This window comes from Solenopsis invicta, chromosome 11, assembly GCF_016802725.1.
Source record: "Solenopsis invicta isolate M01_SB chromosome 11, UNIL_Sinv_3.0, whole genome shotgun sequence".
In the NCBI taxonomy this organism is placed as follows: Eukaryota; Metazoa; Arthropoda; class Insecta; order Hymenoptera; family Formicidae; genus Solenopsis; species Solenopsis invicta.
Genome location: NC_052674.1, coordinates 3,708,431 through 3,724,552, shown reverse-complemented (window position 1 = coordinate 3,724,552; position 16,122 = coordinate 3,708,431). Strand labels below are relative to the sequence as shown.

The following is a 16,122-nucleotide window of genomic DNA, read 5'->3' as shown; positions in this document are numbered from 1 at the left end:
TTTTTACTTTCCAACACAATTTTAAATATTTTATTAAATGCTGTTAGTTAATATATATATATATATATATATGTTTAATACATCAATAACGAATCAATAATCGTTGAATTAACAAATTAATTTATTCCGATTTAACTTGCGTTAAGGTACTTGCAATGACACACGTAGCCTCCGCGATAATCCTACAATTTATTTTCTTCTTTATTAAATATTTGCCCTATATAATAAACTATATAATAAACAATAAACTTGTTAGCAATTCTATATATATATATATATATATATGTTAGCAATTCTATATATATATATATATAAATGGTGAAATAAAGTCGAAAATAATTATTGAAATAATATAGTGCAGTATTTGTTGAAATAATACAGATATGCGCGCCATGAATAGGGATTGTCGATAAATAACTCGTTACATATTGTGCGACAGCTTTTTTGATCGCGTTTTGCATTCACTCGTCTCAAAATGTTTGAAAATTCGCATATCGGCAGGAATTATTTGTGTTTGTGACATAACAAAGCGCTTTACACGTCAGCGCTTTGTCATCTGCACGTTGATTACAACACAGTTTATTAACGATCACGCTCCGTAAGCCTTTACTTTTTTAAAATGTCAGTCAGGATAAACTTTAAACGCTAATTAATTGCAATTATTTTCCGTTCGAAGAAAGGTTAACTTAAATTTCTTATTATCCAAATAAATGCTTTAATCTCCGTTGAGTGGAAATAAAACTTTAAAATTTATTTTTGTTTTGTTTTCCACGAAAATAATCTATTCTCGACCTTTCTTTATGTCTTGTGAGTCTTCTGTGAAATCGCGTTAATTATCGTCTGTCCAATGTGTACAGAGGAGAAAGGAAATTCCTTCTTTTACCGGCCTTCTGGTTACGGCGGTTTAATTACGATGCTTTAATTGCAACTTTCGTCAGAGGGTGCGAGCAAACATACAAAATTAGTACCTCAGCCGATAGATATATCGGAAAAATAAATGCAGCTATTTTTGATACGAACTTTGATATACCAAAATTGCGGCATAAAATACACTAGTAAAAAAGACAATACATATAATGACTATACCTACACTATTTACATTTAATTTGGAAGATTATTTGATAATTCGCTGGTTAGTCGTGCGGCATAAAAAGTGCAGATTTTCAAAATCTTTTATATATGAAATGTTTGATAAATTTTTAAATAATTAATAGAATTTTTGAATGCAATTAATTTTAATCCAATATTTCTAATAGCATGTTAATCTTTAACGAATAAATAATATTTAATATAAATGAAAAAAGTAAACAATTGTTTCATTATAATCGCGTTTTCATTTTCATTATCTTCCTGTCTTCTTTACATTTTCATATTATTATAATTTCAAGAGGTTTTTAGAGTTACTTTTTCTAATTTTTTATAATCCTTTTATTTTATTGCGGAATTATTAATTATTTTTCATCTTGAAGATCTCGGATATTAGATTTTATGTATACGCACGGCCATTATTCTTATTACTATTATCGATTCAAGCTCCGAGAAGTGCTTTCATTGGCGACTGTAGCAACGAAAGCTTCTCATCCGTTGCGATCTATCTTCTCCCTTCAGAGAGTCGGTAACTGCACTTCCTCGCGCCATCCAAAATCGGATGATATCGCGCGAACTCATTATACCCGCTCTACTCCGTCCGGCGATTTGCATAAATTTTCCTCGACAGGGAATGAAATTGCCCGCAAACTGTAGCGGGTGGTGAAGTTCCGGTCTGTTCTAAGCAGTCGCTAACGACCTGAGCGCGGTGGACACGTGTGTGAGAAGCGCATTGTTCGAGTTGTGCGGATTAACCTTTTACGTTTCGACGATAGTAAAACAGCAACAAACTCCATCGCGAATGGATGATACTCGTGCAGAAATTAGAAGAGCAACTGTATATTTCCTGAAGTGCATCAGCAATTCATGTTTAATAAAAGCTTGCTATTTCATCGTACTTTTAATTTATTTCAATTTTTATCTCTGTTAATATCTCTATTAAATTTTATTATGTATGTAGTTAGTGTATACAATATTTAAATATGACATGAACACTTGGTGAAGCTTTTAATTTTTATTAATTTTTATCACCATTTATAACTTTATTAAATAAAGTTAGCATTAAAAGCATGAAGCTAGACTTGTAAAATATTTATAATTTTGTACAAATAATATTTTATACTTTCGTTCAATTTTATAAAAACATTTTAGTTTTCTCAAATAATTAAACAAAATCAGGAGACAGTAAACAGAAAATAAATCTTAAAATAAATTTTGCTCATTAATAACGACGCCAGTTAATCACGTTTTACTTCGCGCAGCTTTGTGAAACCTGCGTTTCATAATAGCTTCATGCACTTTTTAGCAGCGGCATATAACATGAACTTCATCGATAATCTGGCATCATAGAGCAGCCTGGCATCATGATTTAATACCGGCTGTTGTGGCGCCATTAGTCGAGCCCGTATAATTTCTATCCTGCACATTATTCGCTTTAAAAAGCTTTCCGATGCTCGCGGTTACATACGCTTTCTCGTTGCGCCGCTCGTAACTCGGCCGACAGGCGGAAAAAATCCGTCGGGCGTGTAGGTGAAAATATGAAAATAGATAACGCACACATACGTATATATACGTACATGAGTGCAGTTGCATCGAGATGCATTCGCGCACAACGTTCGTGTCAACTTGCCGGATGGACTTGAAACGTCATCGAAAGTTTTGCATATCTTGAAAAATTTAATTAATTGACCAAATTTTAGACACAATAATGAAAAAGCGCTTTTTCAAAACCAAAATCCAACTTATCTAAATTAATTATGAATAGTAACATTAAAAGCAAGCTTTAAAGATAATGTACATAATATTTTTGAAAACATTTAAATTATTTACAAACATAAATGGCATTCCGTTGTTTGACTGAAACACACAGATTTATTGGTATGAAACTTTATACATAAACCTAGAGATGCTTCGTATGTATCAATTCACTGTAATAGTAGAAGTTAGCAGAAATATCCTATTAATGACAGTCCATTAGTCTCAAATTTCCCCCAATGAACCCTTTCGAATTGCGCGCTCGTCCCTCGGGATCACTTTCATTAAAAAGATAAACTTACTTTATCCTTATTCCTATATATATCTTTCATTGGTCGCACCATTCATCTATCCCAACTTGGCGAAACAGACGACAAGTTTATTCACTTTAAAAAAGTGCTAATATTTCCAATGAGTGACAGTTAACCGATCGCAGTACGAGGAAACTGAAGCGCAATTATCGATAAAATTGCAACAAAATTATGATAATTGTAATGCATTTAACGTATCAGCAAATATCAATTCTTTTTTAACATTAATAATATAGAGAAGTTATAATGATGATTGTGTTATATGAAAATTATGTTTACAAAAAAAATAGAGCGTGCAAAGGAAATGGAAAATATTTTAGTAATAAAAAATTAGAAATTGAAAACAGTAAAGAGTAAATAGTAAATAGTAAATATAAATTTTGTGTCGAAGTTATGAAAATACAATAAATAGATCTACATAAATTTAAATAATTAATGTGTCAATTATGATCTATAACAATAAAGTAAAAAATGCGTAACGCTCGAGCACGTCTTAATTATTCACGAGGTAAAAGTCGAACCGCGTTGAAGAGCTACGAATGCAAACGACAGAGCACTTGAATTCGAGTGCTCGCCAACGGGAAATGCAGGGTTTCGTGCGTAAAAAAGAGCTTCGATATAAGAAATGAATGCAAAGCAATGTAGAAAATGTAAAAAGAGAGATAGGAAGAGAAACCGTATCCAAAGATTTACTGAATGTCTTGCTGGCTGTCCGCCGGCGTGTTGTCCGCCCTCTTTTCGCGATACCCTTTTAAAGCAGCCGTAAATTTATGTTATGCAAATACAGATTTCCACGGGAAAACATCGCGAGAGAGGAAGAGTGACATTTCGCTTCGTCTTGCGAAGAAGAATATAAAATTCGCGCTTCGTCATTTGGCGCTGTCGACGAAAGTTTTATCGCTGCTGCATTAATGCAGATCGGACGTAAAAATTCGCAAACACATCAAGAGGGACGATTTCGAAATTGAATATTGTTACGATTGCGTATTAAAAATATAAATGTAAATTTTAGTTAAACACATTGTACGCGAATTATCGTGAACGTGCGATTGACAAAAAGATAAAAATAACAAGATTTGGATTCTATTAAGACGGCTCTTAGCAGTGAATAATAGAAGCATCTACTTAAAACGGAGATAAAGGAGCTTTCGTGCGATTAACCGAACAAAGTTTTGCTTTCTAAAGTAACGAATTTCTGTCGAACGTGGCCTGGAGAATAAAATCAAAATTGCGGAAGTGATTCGATAACAACAACCGCCACCACGGTAAACCACCACTATGAGAGACCACCGCCGATTTAAAGTGGAAGAAGCAATTTGCAGACTATCGTACCTATTTTCGTGCGTGTCACGAGCAGACGCCGCTTATGATCGCGATCTACAACCGACAAATACGTAGCCGAGTCTAAATAAATTTCTATCCTACGGAAAAGCCGTGAAAGTAAATTTTGTAAAATTTATAAAGTTATCAATTTAATAACGTAGGAAAATATTCAATTTACAAAAACGATAGATAAACTAACAATGAGAAAAACAAAGGTTTCTTATCAAAGATATATTTACATATTTAAATATTGTACTTATAATATTTAAGAATATATATTTTGGAAATTCAGTTATTTAATTTTAACACACAAAAATTGCCTCCTGAAGAAGATAACAACTTTGTCATATATATTGACAAAATTGTAATCTTCCTATCCCTATATATTCTAGGTCGTTCAATATCTCAGGCTTGACGCGCTTGCAAAATGTTTTATTCACTTAACTATTAACAACGCAATATTCACCTTATCTTCAGGAGACAGGTCTATAGCATGCTGCTTTGACGTTATATACACGGTAGACGTTTGACATGAAAATTATCTAATATAGGCTCATCCACCTCCTGTCTCGTTATTCTGAGTCTTCCGCTGGTGCACGCAATGAGTGTGTTTGTGTGTGTGTGTGTGCTTATACATGAGGAATACAATGTCTATGCATAATGCAGCGACATGTGAACGATACATAAATATTTAGAACTAACTTCTATACGGCGTACTTAATATGTATTAACAAAGTAACTTTAATGACCAGTAGAGAGTGCTAATTTGTTTTTGAAAATTTTGAAAATGTTTTTTAATTTACACTTTAAATTACAAATTTTTTAATTATTTATATTAAATAATTACTCATTACTTATTTACAAAATTTAGATATCTTGCATTTAAATTTGCAAGTACAGTAAATAATTAATATAGCTTTAAAACTTTGTAGGCAACTTTTTATTAACTATTTATTTATTTATATAATTATTTATTTAGCGTCATTAAAAAAGAGTAAAGGTTATGCTTCTCACATTTATTTTTGTAGACAGACTGTTTTTTTCTGTTAAATTATCATGTTACATAAATCAAGCTTCATTGTTTAGAATTCAATGGCACAAAAGTTTTCTTATTGTGATATTTCCTTTGTTATTCAATTGTAAAGATAAATATTTAAATGTAGTAACAATAATTTTTTCTCAAAATTATTCTTATCTTTAAAATCGTAATACAAAGTCCTTAAAAATTTTTCATTGCGAAGATATGGATTAATGAAGAAAATAAAGATGCAAACCAGCATCAAGTATTATATTAAATTAATTAATTTAATATAAATAGTGATATTACTAATTCTTATTCGGCATGCTGTGTTATGGCCGAAAATTAATTCGGCGCACATTCCGGTTGAATTCGGAGTAGTATATAAAATCACATAAATAAAAATAAAAGCACTAAGACTTAGCTACGATAAAGGCTTTCTTACTATCATTGTGTTGTTACACTATCGGTCCAATAACATATTTGTAAAATGAAGAAAATAAATTTTTTACAAATCTTAAATTTATTTTCGCTTAATGATTTTTCCTTAATAATTTTACAATAAATAATTTTTCGGTAAGATTGTTTATGCAGTCACATTTCTGAGACTCTAAACTTATATTTAAAAAAAGTTTATTAAAAAATGTTGATTGTACCAAAATTACGACTTTTCAAAGTTGCAAGGATCTCCTAGACTTCTATGATGTTTACGGTTAGCGCCGGATATGTTGTGTTTTGAGTTAAAAATATGAAGTGTATAAATACTTGCTTATTTATTACATATTTTTCTCTAAAAACGCATATTAAGTCACTAAATTTTTTTATAATAGACCAGAATATTTCATCTTGCACATATCCGGACATTTTTAATTATATTACATGCACGTGCAGGTTTTCCGAAAATTATTTTGCGTAATAATATGTTAATAAATTTTAATAATTTCACGGAACAAACATTAAATGCGCAGCGCGTTTACGAAAAGCGAAATTAATTGCGTGCCGTCCAATCGTCAGCAGAATGTATAAAATTTTCATTTCAAATCACCGTACCTACGTGCAAATCATTAAATTACCCTTTTGATCTCGTACTTGATCATTAGCGATAAAGATGATTATCTAATACGCCATGCATCCTAGGTGTGATCAATCGCTCATTTGTCACCACCTCTACTTAGGCATTAGTTTTGAACCGAGTTCAAATTACGTCATGGAAACTGTCAAGGTGGGAAATAGTTCACCAACTATTCCCTACATAGATGATAGCCGAGTTTCTCATCGACGTTCGAGCCTCGTGCGAGCCATACGTTAGTAGTTTCGACAAGTAATTTACGTTATTCTAAACGTATCACTCTAATGATCGGCTCCTTCTAAACACAAATCTAAGGATCAGTCGTTCCAGATCTTATTATATCGAGAATGCAAAATGTCCATGTCGATGTGTATACTAGATTGCATCGTTAATTATTTCAGTAAAACAAAGCATAAATCGAATTTCGGTACGGCGATTATACAAGGTTTTGTATGTAGAAGGAAATCTATGTATAATATCCGTATAATGTGTACATCTCAAGTTACGTTTTCGACAGCGAAATCGAGATTATCCACATCCATGATTCGTGCCCCGTGCGAATACTTCATTAGGCAAACTGCGCACGTTGCGCGAAATGAAATTGCAACGAAGGGTAACTCGCGCACCTTTAGAATGAACTACACTGAAATCTTCGAAGCAACTCCAATTTCTTTTCGGCAACGGTAACGTCATTCCTCTCGCAAAACATGCTAATTAATTATATCACATTAAACTCGATATTAAAAATTTTGAGAGGACGAAAACAACGAAACGATAAATGCAAAAATTTTAATTAAGGCTAAAAAAATAAATTATTAAATTACTCCAATTATCAACGTAGCTTCTGATATCTAAACGTATATACAGCCTTGGCCGCAATTGTAAGGCGCATTATATTTTTTAAATACTTTTAACTAAAAGAATTTGAACAGAAATTCAAACGTGAATTATCCTTTATTTTAAGAATCCTTGAAGTTTATGTATAATGTCAGTAATTAATTTGAAATAATACAGATAAAAAATTTCAGATCAATGAAATAGGTGTAGGTGCCTTATAATTTTGGCCAAGGCTGTAAAATATTACGTATTTCTACATACAAAAAAAAATATGAAAAGATATTGTTTATCCGATTTGAAGAGACGATAGTCTAGATAGTAATAAGTTCTTTTCCACGTCATATTTCGTAACTACAGTCCCATGAGAGATAGGATTTTGAGCTGCGGATTTCTTTATATACATCTACCGGGCACCTATCCAGGCGCATCCACAGGTGTAAAGAATGAGGAAACGCATTTCCTCGACTTCGAACAAATGGTTGCGGCTTAGAAGAATAATAATACGCATCCTGCCATTTGTGAAAACAAAAGATCGCTCGCCGCAGTGCAACGCGAGAATAAACTGTTCTTAGCCCACATCCAACTACTCACTGGAGAATGAGGACTGCGAATTGAAGATTAGAATTCAACTAATTCCAGATAATTTTAATTTTAATCCGTTCTAATTGGTCGAATTCCAATCTCCAATGCACAGAGTCTGATGCGGACCTAAAGCAGATCTATAGAATCGTGTAATAATACAGAACAGAGATTATATCGACTTTTTAATTATGTAGAAAAAGTAGAGCTTTCTTTTTACGAGATTTTTTTTACCTAGATATCGAAGTATTTGTAATATGGAAGCATTACAAATACTTTCTCATATAATTAAAAAAAAAGTTGTAGCAACGCAGTGTAATTCTGTGTGCATTTGTTGCTTGCATAGCCACGGTATATATAGCACGGTATAATACGGTATAACACGTAATTTACATGGTTAATGAGAATTCAAAAACTAACTGTGTAAATACTGTAAATGCATACTTATGCAAATTATAATCGCGCGAAATAGCAACTGTTTGTGTCTGCGACAGATTGATTCGCATCACATTATTTATAATATTTATGTGATATTTTGGGGAAATTCCTCAAATTCTGCGTTATGTATATTCAATACTTAATTACAGCAAAATTTTAATATACTTATTTACGTTTAAGCTATTTTAATATTTTATTGGGTTGTTATATATGTTCGTTTAGTCATTTTTGTACAAATGTACGTTTTATTGGGAAAAAGGTAAAAAAACCGAACGAATTTATGTAACAACCCAATAAATCACGCATAAATATACGCGAAAACACGTGATTATCAAGAAAAAGTAATACGTTAATAAAAAAAATATTTGATTTTCTGCTAAATTTCATATATAACCATCTTCTTTTATATAATACTACATAATTTTTGCGGTAACATGACAAACTATCCTGCAAACAGATTAACTGAGTCGTTGCATATTAAATGTTGAAAAACTGTTAATAGAGAAATATCTCGGAAAGCAGTTTCGAAACTCGATTCGTAAGACGACGTCAAACGTTTCAAAGCGAAGCGAATATAAACTGGAACGGGAAGTACGAATGTGGAGTGTATGAAAGCCATCGTTCCTTAGAAACTGTTAATGACGAAAGACAGTTAACCGCGATGACGGAAGTCGCAAGCTGTCTCCACGAGAAACTCGCACCATAACTTCGCTTTGCGATGCGTACTTGGAAGGAAATTGCACACCCTCTACCGCTTCTCTCTCTCCTCTCTCTCTCTCTTTTCCCTCTCCCCCTCTCCTTTTCTTTCTGTCACTCATCTTCTTTTTATCTCGATAAACATTATTGCGATCTAGAGTTTAGACGTCAAGATAGATCTCAAAGACCGACACAATCGGTTTCACGAATGACGCGTTTCCGTCCATCAATAAAAGTGAGAACTCGAGATATTTAAGTCCTGTAGTCGGAAAACTCGTTAACTCTTTCATTTCGAGTTACAGGAGAACTTACACGGGCAATTCGATTACACGACGAGCAAGAAACGTATATTATCGATCTTCCATTGCCGAGGAATGTAAAGCCGGGGGACGACGAGTTCTTTTTTAAGTGTAGAGAAATAGAGCGAAATGTCGTTACAATTCGGTAGAATTGACAGTCTACGTGCTTATTACGGTGTTTTTGTTTCGACTTCACCTTTGTTCACAATACTTACGGAATAGAAAAGGGAAAAGGGTACTGAATCTACGGAAACTAAGATTTATTTATCTAGGTGATGCTTCCGCTAATAAAAAAAAAGGGGGGGGATTGGATAGAATTTTTGATCGTAACTTGTTTTCATTTAGTTCTATAGTTAACTGTGTTTAATACGAGAATAGATTCTTAATCGCTTGATCAGCTTGATGGCGCGAATAAAACGCTATAATGATCATCAAATAAGCGTCATGACTTCAAGATTTAGCTCGAGCGCGTCATACTTTCGCAGCCTTCGCTTTAAAAAAGAAGAGAGATACACATATCTATGAAGTGTAGGTTTTGTATACGTGTATGCGCCGGTTTTATGATGAAAAGAAAGCGCCGGTTGGGGTCTCGGGTCGCGACTATTTTTGCTATCTTACGGCGAGCGATGTGAAATGAGGAAAAATTGGGTCTTTAACAAGTCAACTAGGAGAATGCAAGTAAAATTGTAAAGTGTACGTGCCTTTTCGAACTTGGAAACTAGTTTGGAAAAGAAAAACGGTATTTCGAGATTGCTAATTGACCCAAATTAAAACGGAATACGAATTGCCTGTATGAAGGCTGTCGCTCATTACTATAAAACGACAAAGACAACTTTGCACCTTCGTTTTGCATCAATACGCACACTCGAGCCTTTGGCACATCGACGAGAAATCTCGCAGTGACAACACGTCAACAGACAGGCTATGTACTCTATTCCTGGTGAGCGCGTATCCAATTTGCAACAGCGGATAAACAGGCGCACGGTAAATTATTCGCGGCGCCAGCATGTCCCTATTATTCCCATTTTACTGTAATGGAGAGCCTCGTGCCCAGAGACCGATGTCCCTCTGGAATGACTCCAGCGTTGCAGTGCGATACGACGCGACGCAGCATCGATATACAAAAAAAAAAAGTTGTATCGAGCTGGCATTAACGGAAACGATACGCCGATATTGCTGCGATATTGGCGCATACGCGACCGGAACTCGCAATTTTTCATCATTTTTAAAGAAAGTATCGAAAGAAATATAATATATAATGCAGGAACGTGCTATCAATTAATTATATTACACCGCGCGTTTACTAAGTTATTAAAACATTTTGCAATATGTGCGCGATGCAGAGAATTTAAAAAATGTACATTATATATGACAGTCCGCTTATTTACTTATATTTAAAAAAATCCGTTCTCTCGATATCGCTATAATAGCTTCGGAATTAGCCTTGGGAAGTTTTAAATTAGAGTAGCCTGACTTTCATTTGCGAACAATCGAACGCAAGATAAGTTACGTCTTGGCGATCGGGTATCGATTACCACGAATGGGTTACAGCGAGGAAATCGAGGGAGAAAGAGGGTAAAAAGGCGCACCGTCTCCTTAACCTCGCTTTCTGCTTCCGCGAGCAAGGCAAACACGTTTCAGGATCTACCTCATGCGAGCTCTTCGAGCGTGCTGCACACCGTGCTGGCTCCGCTTCGAAATGCAGCGACGCTCATCGAAACTTCATTTTTAAACAAGTACGAGATACTTTATCTGCGGCAATTGTGTGACATCGATTTCAATCTGTACGGCAATTTTAAGAGGCACACGTAGAGGTTGTTATAACGATAAATTTGTTTGCCGGATGTATCATAGCTTTGTAACAAGTGTACACGAACTACTGAGAAAGAGAGAGTTACATATTTTTATGCAATTAGTATGAATAGTCCTTTAATGTCTTTTACAAGAGCATATATAAATTTATACATAAAGAAACTTATAGGATATACCCAGGTAACATTTTATGCAAAAGCAAAGTAGTGCAATCCATTTACCATAACAACTGTTGCCGTCATGTTGCCGTGATATTCAGAATTATTTACTGAATTAAACTTGCTTGTCTGTTGCCGAAATAATATTTTTTACTTTTGATGCCGAGCAAAATTGTCGCAATTTTGTTAAAATATTATCCTAATCGTACATTTTTTACCACAATTGCCACAAAAGTTGCCGCAAAATTGTCATAAAGTTGCTATACTTACACTAAGAGAAAAAAAAATGAGTAAATTTTAATAAATATTTATTTGGATGCTTAATTGCAATATAAATAATTTATTAAATGTAAATAAATATTTGTTTAATAGTTAAGAATCTGATGTAATTACTGATGTAATATAAAATATGATAACTATTTTTTATTGAATAAGTTTATGAGTCGTAGGTAAATATTTTATTGCAAATATTTGAATAAATTTTTTTTTCTCAGTGCAGTTGTATGATTTTTATTGCTTGCAATATTTCATCAAATCAACTCGCCTTGTTGGCAACAACATTTTTTAACAAGTTGTCAAAACGTCGACAAAAGGTTTAATGGGTAGTAATGTAATTTTTGTCTATTAAGAACAATTGATCGGTATTCATAATTGATTCTTATTTTTAAGATTGTCTTACGATGATGAAAATAATCATAAATCAATCATACTCGCATCAGAATTTCATTACTTGACTCAAGATGGTCTTGAAATAAGAATCGACTATGAATGCCAGCCACAATAATAAAATTGTTCTTATTTTTAAAAATTATATAACTATGTTTAATAAGCTTCTTTACACGTATTTAAATTTATAAAATTCTTGTAAAAGACACGCGGCAATTCCTACTGATTGCATAAAAATATGTAACAATAGTTCCTGTAAACTTGTTGAAAAGCTATGTCTCACATCCTCTATGAATTCATTAAAGATAAAAACTCTCAGCATTGCGAGAGAAACATTAAATATCGATTACTAAATTAGTAAGTAATTCAGTATATCGACGAGGTATGTAGGCAAACTTGTCATCTCAAGATAGACAGAAACGTACCATCCACGCTAGCTAATTAGTCGAATCGATATCCAACGGATGAGCCTTAATAAACTCGATTAACTGGTACGGCTGTGTTTAACAAAAATTACATCACGGCAATTGCATTGATTGTCCGCGAGCGTTATTTTAACAATTAAAATATAACAAGTTCTTAATGAAGCGACAATTACTCTCTATCGTGCAGTCTAAAACTATTTCCCGATAAATTTGTCCATTTCAAGTGTACTCTCATTGGCGCTTAGTAATTTATCGGACAAGCTCCCTGATTGTCAAATTTAACGAGCAAATAATGAATCACAGTTTATACTTAATTCCTCTCGACGGCAGGGAAATCCATTCGCCAATAAATGCCTCTGTTTCATTGTCGAGCCTCGGCATCGATTCGCTCATGACATTCATGAGCTTTGAAACACTACGCTCCCAAATTCAATGCGATTTCTCGAGATAAATGCCCGCGCATTATCAATGAATATAATATACGAATCTCTTTTGCGCTTAAAAGAAAATCGTATGAAATATTTTTGTATAAAGCCACTACGATTTTTCAACGTCGCGTTATGTCATTTAGCGGTATATTAAAGACAAGATCCACACTTGGAAGTAATTGTTGTAATCTTCGTCGCTCGATTGGTTCTAAAATAACTAACGACGTGAGTAGACATCAAATATATATAGATCTACTTCATAGTTTGCTCTAAGATCTCTGTTTACCTTCCCTCCCATCGAGGAGCTACTCCTAGCAAGCCGCGTTATTGTGCGCGGCGCGCTACCAAGAATTTCTCAATATACCATCGCTATTTGGCAGCTTAATTAACCGAAGGGCGTTCAATCAACCGTACGAAGATCGAGCATCACGTTTGCTCCAACTTTTGACCGCTGAACGCCAACGAACGAACGGACGGACGAGGTCTCGAAAGAACGGTGCGGCGTCTCGATTGATCCCTTTCGGGATTTCCGGCTGGATGGCCTCACTCACCCTTTGTCGATCAGCCGCGGGTCGAGCCGGCCGTGACGTCGTCGGCGGGAAACGTCGCACAGATCGGGCGTCAGCTGAAGCGGGCGAAGTGTGTGACGCGTCTCGCAACCACCCGGTGCTCCACAGCGCGGCGAGATCGACGAGATATAACTTTTCACCACCGGGCACAACCGTCCTCACCGTTCGAGGGTGCGCGGACGACTGAGGTCTGACCGTCGTCGTGGGTGTAGCTGTGCGGTGGCAGCTGGCTCCCTCTCACCCTCTCGCTCTACGCGAGAAAGCGCACGCTCTCTTTTATCCGCGAAGTCCTTTCTCTTTCTCTCTCCCTCACTTCCTCTTTCTCTCTTCTTCTCGTTCAGTCACGAATTCTCCCGTAACTTCTCGGGAGCTCTTTCGTCCTCCTCGCGCACTCGACGAGGCACGCTCTCCGTTCATCCGACTCGCATCTCGTTCATCCGACTCGCTTTCCCACCTCCCTTATTTTCCATCCCATATTGCTCCTCACACACACACATACACATGCTCCCGCACGCTGTCCTTGTTGCTCCCGATCCTCGATCCCGACTCCCTCTTGTCTTCGCATTTTCGCGCGTTCCTCTCTTTTGCATTCCGGACTAATGTATCCTTTCTCCTGATGTGTAGATAGTCCTCTCTTCTTCTATTACTTCCTGCCTCGGTAACAAAGCGTATTTTCCGTTCTCTCGCACCAGCGTGTCTCAATCATCTCATTCACCCCGTCTTTCTCGCGCGCGCGCGCGGGCGCGCGACTCCTTTCTCTTACCCTCTCTCTTTAGTCCACGTTATTTCATTCTCCACCACCCACATCTCTCTTCGATTTACCTTCTCTCTCTTCCTACTGCGTCTCTCTCTCTCTCTCTCTCTCTCTCTCTCTCTTTCTCTTGCACACACGCATTCTGTCTTGGAAAATTTCGCACTCTCTGGCAACCCCACAGCAGGAAACGAACGCTGGACCCGATTCGCCGACCGAGTTCACCCGCTCGGTGGGCGAAAGGGGGAGGGCGTTAGCTTCGATGAGGGGCGAACGAGTGAGTGGTGGTGGCCTGGTCAGCGGAAACGACAAAGACAAACGGCGACAGCGCGATCGGTGAGACGAAACGAGCAAGAGAGAGAGAGAGAGAGAGAAACGAACATGGTGCGTCCGAGCGTCGATCGTCGTAGATGGGAAGGGGCCCGATTTATTGAATCCAGGGGACCTATCGCGAAACTACTTGCAATTCCGATCGAAAACGCGAGTTTCCGACAGCAATATTGTACGTGTTTTGCAATCATGAATCTCTTTCAAAATCGGTTTACACCGGTCGCGTAGCAACGGTAAATGAAAAAGAGAGAGAGAGAGAGAGAGAGAGAGAGAGAGAGAGAGAGAGGAACAGTCAAATATGAAATTGACTCCAAAAACATAATATGCAAAAGCAGCTGACTAAAATAATACAAATTACAAATTTTAATTTTACACATATTCGGGGAAACTGGAGCTCGTTAGCACAGTTTTCACAATAATTTCAACGCTCGACCTTTTAAACAATTAACTATTATGGTTAAACTATAGTAATGTGGTAGACAGAACCTTTCTCTACATTTCCATACCAGGAACGATTCTGTGTATGGTATGATATAGTTTCTTTGTAATAAGTAAAACACGAACGTGCTTCATTTTAGCAAACTTGCCCCGATAGCAGGGTAAATATAATATCACAAGCATGTCTCATGATATAAGTTGCCTCTGCGACAAACTCAAAATTAAATTGATGAAAATGTAACAGAAATAAAAAACAAGATATCGCAGATATTGCACTTTTTGTAAAGATCATGTCATGTAAAATTATGTTGTAGTGATCGAAGCAAAGTACTACTACAACAAATGTAAATTATTTTATTCGCTCAAGAAGACTGCAAGTGCAAATCAAAACATTCGATACTTGGAATTTGAATATAATTGAATAATGGAAGATCTATACTCAAAAATAAATAAAATATCTAGGCATATTATAAATGTTTCTTAATTTGCTTGTTATTAACGGTTAATCTTTGATTGATTACGTTTGTATATAAAGCAAGCTTGTCTTCATTATTTATTAAACTATTTTAAATGTAGCTTGCTTCATTATAGAAATATTAAATATAAAACGTTTTATTGAAGTTAAGTTATAATTGAATGTTTACACACTTTTCACTCACGCATAAGCTAAACTTAATAAATTAACATACACCATCCTTACATACATTTGATTTCGATTATTTTGTTATAACAGATAATAATTATTATTATTAATTATATAATTATATATAGGATGGTTCAAAAAAACCGACTATTTTTTTTCTTTATGTGCTTTACCGGAAATTGAAAGTATATGTTGCAAAAGTAAATTTCGTTTTTTGTTCAGATTTTTAAAAAATGTTTTAGAGGTCGCTGTAGTCGTTTAAACACGAAAATCGACGTAACATAATATTTTAATTTTTTTAAATCACATTAAGGCATATCCTGTTGAGTTGATCATTGAGATATTGTTGCCAGGAATCAAATATATAATATAAGCTTGAATTTTTGTAGCCAAAAATACTGACAGTAAGTCATTTATTTAATTCTTCAAAACTCGAATTTTTACAAAAATAAACATTTAAAGGCTTAAAAAATCTATTTTGACCAATTGCA

The 16,122-nt window shown here is 35.1% G+C and overlaps 1 protein-coding gene across 1 annotated transcript in view; it reads right to left on the bottom strand.

The window, feature by feature from the left end:
• The window catches only part of LOC105194654, a 132,770-nt gene extending 119,093 nt beyond the window's left edge, over window positions 1–13,677 (bottom strand). Inside the window, exon 1 of the mRNA XM_011159683.3 lies at window positions 13,452–13,677. The gene's annotated coding sequence lies outside the window, so the exon portion shown is untranslated. The remainder of the gene's footprint in view (window positions 1–13,451) is intronic.
• Between the last annotated feature and the right edge of the window lie 2,445 nt (window positions 13,678–16,122).